This window comes from Elephantulus edwardii, unplaced genomic scaffold (genome assembly GCF_000299155.1).
Source record: "Elephantulus edwardii isolate Elephantulus edwardi_28Jun2011 unplaced genomic scaffold, EleEdw1.0 scaffold00052, whole genome shotgun sequence".
NCBI classification, from domain to species: Eukaryota; Metazoa; Chordata; class Mammalia; order Macroscelidea; family Macroscelididae; genus Elephantulus; species Elephantulus edwardii.
In genome coordinates, this window is record NW_006399802.1 from 6444828 (window position 1) to 6450427 (window position 5600).

General features: G+C 39.6%; 1 protein-coding gene across 1 annotated transcript in view; it reads left to right on the forward strand.

Moving 5' to 3' along the window:
• Window positions 1-5600, forward strand: part of INVS (inversin) — a 180186-nt gene that overhangs the window by 148174 nt on the left and 26412 nt on the right. The window lies entirely within an intron of this gene.

Genomic DNA, 5600 nt, shown 5'->3' on the forward strand with positions numbered 1-5600 from the left:
GGGAAGGGAGAAAATTGCGGCAATGAAGGAATGGAAATCCAAAACCTCTGTTAAGAAAAATAAATAAATAAAAGGAAAAAAATTGCACTAGAGTATTAAGAAGCCATAGGAAAGGAAAGTGACTTTGAAGTAAAAGAGACAGCTCTAGAAGATAAAGCAATGAATTATAATGAAATGTACAGAGAGCTGGAATTGGAGAATAAAAGGGGATAAATTCATTCAGCATTTCTCAAACTGAAAAAAAAAAATTCAAGTTTCAATACTGAGGTATGATGCTATGATCAAAATCTTGAATAATATAGGAAGCATCAAAAGAAGATGGATAGAATACACATAATCTTTGTACCAAAAAGAATTGGTTGACACTGAACTTTTTCAGGAAGTACCATATGATCAAGAGCCAATGATAGTGAAGGAAGAAGCTCAAGCTGCACTGAAGCTCCAGGAATCAATGATACTAACTGACATTTTTCAACTAATAGATGCAACTCTGACCCAACAGAAAGTGGAAATTATCCAACAATATCATCAATATCACATGCAAGCAAATTTCTGCTAAGATCATGCAAAAACAGCTAGAACAGTATATTGAAAGAGAACTGTTAGAGTTCCAATTGTGTTTAGAAGAGGCCATAGCACCAAGGATATCTCTGCTGATGTCAGCTAGATCCTGACTCAAAATGGAAAATACTAGAAGAATATCTGTGCTTTATTGACTATGAAAGGGCATTTGACTATGTGGATTATAACAAATTATGGCTAACATTGAGAAGATAGGGAATCCTGGAATACTTAATTGTGCTCATGTGAAACCTAGACCTAGACCAAGAAGCTATTATCCAAACAAAGCAAGGGAACACTGTATGGTTTAAAATTTTTAAAAAGTATGGATTAATATTATATCTGTACTGCATACCTATTCAGACTGCAAGCTGAGCAAATCATCCAGGAAGGTGGACTTTATGAAGAAAAATGTAACATCAGTATTGGAGGAAGACTCATCAACAACTTTTGTTATGTAGGTAAAACCTTACTTGCTGAAAAATGAAGATTTGAAGCACTTACTGCAGATATGAGTCACAGGCGACTCGACAGCACATAACAACAACAACAAAAACAACAACTGCAGATAATCAAAGACAACGCTCTTCAATATGGATTACATCCCTACATCAAGAAGCGAAAAATCCTCACCACTGGGCCAATAAGCAACATCATGATGGATGGAGTAAAGATTGAAATTGTCAACAATTTCGTCTTATTTGGATCCACAATCAAAACCCTTAGTACCAGCAATCAGGAGATCACGAGATGTATTGAGAAAGTCTGCAACCAGGGACCTCTCCAAATTACTGAAGAGCAATAATGTCAGTTTGAAGACTAAGGTGCACCTTACTCAGGCCTTAATATTTTCAGTCATTTTTTGTGCATCTGATACCTGGACAATAAATAATGATGACAGAATGGATGCCTTTGAAGTGTGGTGTTGGAGAAGAGTACTGAATATCCAGGGGACTGCCAAAAGAACAGATATTTCTTGGAGAAAGTGCAGCCACAGTGTTCCTTGGCAGCAAAGATGACAAAGCTTTATCTCACATACTTTGAGCATGTTGTTAGGAGAGGCTAATCCTTGGAAAGGGCCATCATCCTAGAAAGGTGGAAGGTCAGCAAAAGAGAGGACAGCCCTCAACCAGATGGATTGACACAGTGACTGCAGCAATGGGCTCAGTTATGTCAGAAATTATGAGGATGGCCCAGGATAGGACAGCGTTCAGATCTGTTGTTCATTGTCACGGCGTAGTTTGATGGCATCGAAGAACAACAAATTACTGCTTGGATATGCTAATCCCAGTTTCCTTTTTTTAAACAACAACAACAACAACATCACTATATATTGTTAATTGCATATTTGAATTATTTATTGTAATCATATATTTTTGATAGTGCTCAGGCCGTTCGTTCATAGGGTTGCTGTGAGTCATCTGCGACTCAACGGCATCAAACAACAACAACATATTGTTGATATCAAAGTTCATAGAGTTTCTGGAGGCATGTTGTTTAGGAAGTGGATGCCACTCCTACTTCATATGTTGTTGTTGATCACCTTCTAGTCAAGCACAACTCATAGCAACCTATGAACAAAAGGCCTGAAGCACCTCCACAACTATAGACATTTATCAAAGTTCATAGAGTTTCTGGAGGCATGTTGTTTATATTTTGACTGATTTTTTTGAGTGAAAGTTTACAAATCACACTGATTTTTCATACTGATTCATATAGACATTTAGTTTTATACCATTATGACTAATTAATGTAACTAATTAATTATAATGTCTAATCAGTCCCATAGTGTATATTGCAATATTTTCTGTAACTTTACTGATTGTTTTGAAGTGATGGAAGATTAGTAAATGACATGTAAAAATCATTTGTCTCATTGAGATGGATATTAGAGGAAGAGGTAAAGTAGCTGAGTTCTTGCGTCTCTGTAATTACCGGGCAGCACTGGGTAAATCATTTGTCTCTGTGCCTTCCTGTCTGTATCTCCAAAATCAGGGCTCAGTAATCTAGGGTTCCTTCAAGTTTTTAACTATACACGATGGCTCTTCCTTTGCTGTGGCCTCTGGGTTAGTGGCATGACTCCCTGTGGACGAGGCCCCCATAGCTTCCCAGAGAGGCTTCTGTCAGAGCTGCACCTGACTGTCCAGCTGTGGTCTCCGGCCTTAACCCAGGGACCTGCTGTACTGGAGGTCTTGGGACCCTGGTTCTCGACAACAAACCCAATGTGTCAGCCTCTGAAGCCCGTCATGACCTTACAGAGACACATCGTGGGGGGGAGAGTGTTCACCTCTCGGGAGCCTTATCCTCCATATGTATTATCGTTGGTGGTGTCGTCATTGTTGCCTTTGTTTGAAAGCAGCCACATAAATAAAATAGACTGCAGATCATGCATAATTTCCAGTTCCAATTCAATCTCTTTTCCTCCCAGGGATGACTACTTTTACCGTTAAGAACCACAGATCTGGAGCTTCATGCTTGTAGGCCATGTGCCAAATGGAAGATTATTTTTTTTAAATGCAAAGTACACCCATCTTTTGTAAAAAAATAATAATATTGGAATTAACGGAAAACCTCCTAAGCAGTTCCTTACTTCACCTCTGCCTTGCATGCGGACTTCCGAGCTGTAAAACAACTCAATGGTAGATGGAATTTGCTCCAGGACTTAAGAACAATAAATTACATAGTTGAGCCTCTACATCTTATGGTTCCTAACCTTTATACTATAATAGACAAAGTGCTAGTCAGTAGGCCTTTTATTGTAAGAACTACCTTCCCTCTTAACTTGATTTGTGCCACTGTTTGTTAGAACCTCTACTTGGAATATTATTGCTTGTAATTTTTGACTCATGTACTTTTAACTTGTTAGTTAAATTTGTGTCTTCTAGGCTGCAGCAGTTCCATGATACATCTTCAAGAATATGGACATGATTTGTCCTGGAGAGGGTTAAACCGGGTGGCTCCTTGGAGGCAAGGATTCTGAGGCTCCGTCTAACTTACTTTGGACATGTAGTGAGGAGAGACCGGTCCTTGGAGAGGGACATCATGCTTGGGAGGGTGGAGGGACGGCGCAGGAGAGGAAGGTCCTCTATGAGGTGGATTGATTCAGTGACTGGGATAATTGGGATGGGAGTGTCAGAGACAGTGCGATTGGCACAGGACAGAGCGGAGTTTAGGGCTGTTGTACATAGGGTCGCTATGAGTCGCAGGCGACTCAACGGCATATAACAACAACAACAACAACAACAGCTAAGCACAATTGATAACAGTGCATCTAAATTCCAAAATCAATCTCCATAATAGTCTATGTGTTTCCTACTGCCAAAGGGGCCCTTTAGAGTAGTGAGAGAAGATCTTCACCCTGAAACCTACAGGGTCCCTTTTCAGCAGGAAGTAGCTAAGAGAATACGCCATCCCCTTTTCCTTATGAATCAGGGTGAAGTCTCTCTCAAGGAGGAGTGATAGGGAATGGCAAAGGACACACTGACAAAGAAGATTAATCAGAACTGGCTTTGACAAGCAGTCAGTGTGGGATGTGGCAATGGGACAAGTAAAACAGACTTTCAAGGGGGAAAAAAAAGAGGAACAAACTGGGGAGGAGGTTAGAGAAAATAGTGCAACAATGAATGAATGGAAACCCACAATCTCTGTAAATGTTCATTAAAATTAATAAAATTTAATTAATAATAATAATCCTACATTAAGGGTCTAATTATGTTGTCGTTATTAGGTGCCATAGCGACTCTATGAACAACAGTCTGAACCCTGTTTATTCTACTTTTTCGCTTTAATCCACTTAATTCCATCAAAATGAAAAAAAAATTCTCCTTCCTGAAGCCACAAAGAGCCCTTTGACTGGGAAGTAAAGGAAGGCTGCTTGGTTTACTTTAAGAAAGGGAAAGGGCTGCTGTAATAACAAAGTCTTCTGTCATCTTAAAGCCCTCGTTACTAGCAATGAGATCCATGTAGGTGCCAGGGCAGACGCTTGTGTGTCTGTTTATGGGGCCTGCGTGATTTTCTTCAAGTAGTTCTGTTCATTGGGTCTGGAAAAAGCAACCTTCTCCCTGCTAGTCGATTAAAGACCTCTTGAGATCCTACCACCTTCCTCAGAAAAGCAGCCTTACCTACAACCAGGAGAAGATAAAGTAGGTGAATGGGATCTTCCAAGAATCAAATCCGTATGCACATCCAAAAACTTCTCCAACAGGGTAAAAAGGGAAGCCACAGACTGGGAAAAAGTATTTGGTAATGACATAGCAGATAAGGGACTTATATCCAGAATTTATAAAATACTTGAGCACCACAACAAGATAAAGGTGAATAATCGAATTGAAAAATGGGCACAGGATATGAACAGACACTTCACCGAAGAAGACATTCAGATAGCTAACAAGCACATGAAGAAATGTTCAAAATCCCTAGCTCTAAGAGAGATGCAAATTAAAACAACTATGCGATATCATCTCACCCCAGTCAAAATAGCAGAATTTAACAGAACAGCAAGCAACAAATGCTGGTGAAGTTGTGGAGAAACTGGAACCCTTAATCACTGTTGGTGAGAGTGTAAAATGGTGCAACCACTGTGGAAGGCAGTATGGTGCTTTCTCAAAAAGTTGCAAATAAAGATACCATTTGACCCAGCAATTCCTCTACTGGGAATATACCCCAAAGAAACCATAACTGACATCCAAGCAGATATATGCACACCCATGTTTACTGTGGAAACAACCTAAGTACCCATCAACAAATGAATGGATAGAGAAGCTGTGGTATATTCACACAATGTAATACTAAGCTGCATTGAAAAACAAGGAACTCATGCAATATTATTAAAAATGGGTGACCATGGAGGACATTATGCTGAGTGAAGTGTCTCAGCCACAAAAGGACAAATGCTGTATGGTGCCACTGTTGTAAAACAGGACTGACCTTGGGGTTGGGGAGAGACTGAGAAAGATGGGTTCAATAATGTATACTGCATTGAAACAGATGAGGGAGAAAACTGTTTAAAAGGGATATGTGATTAGGTATTTTTGTCATGA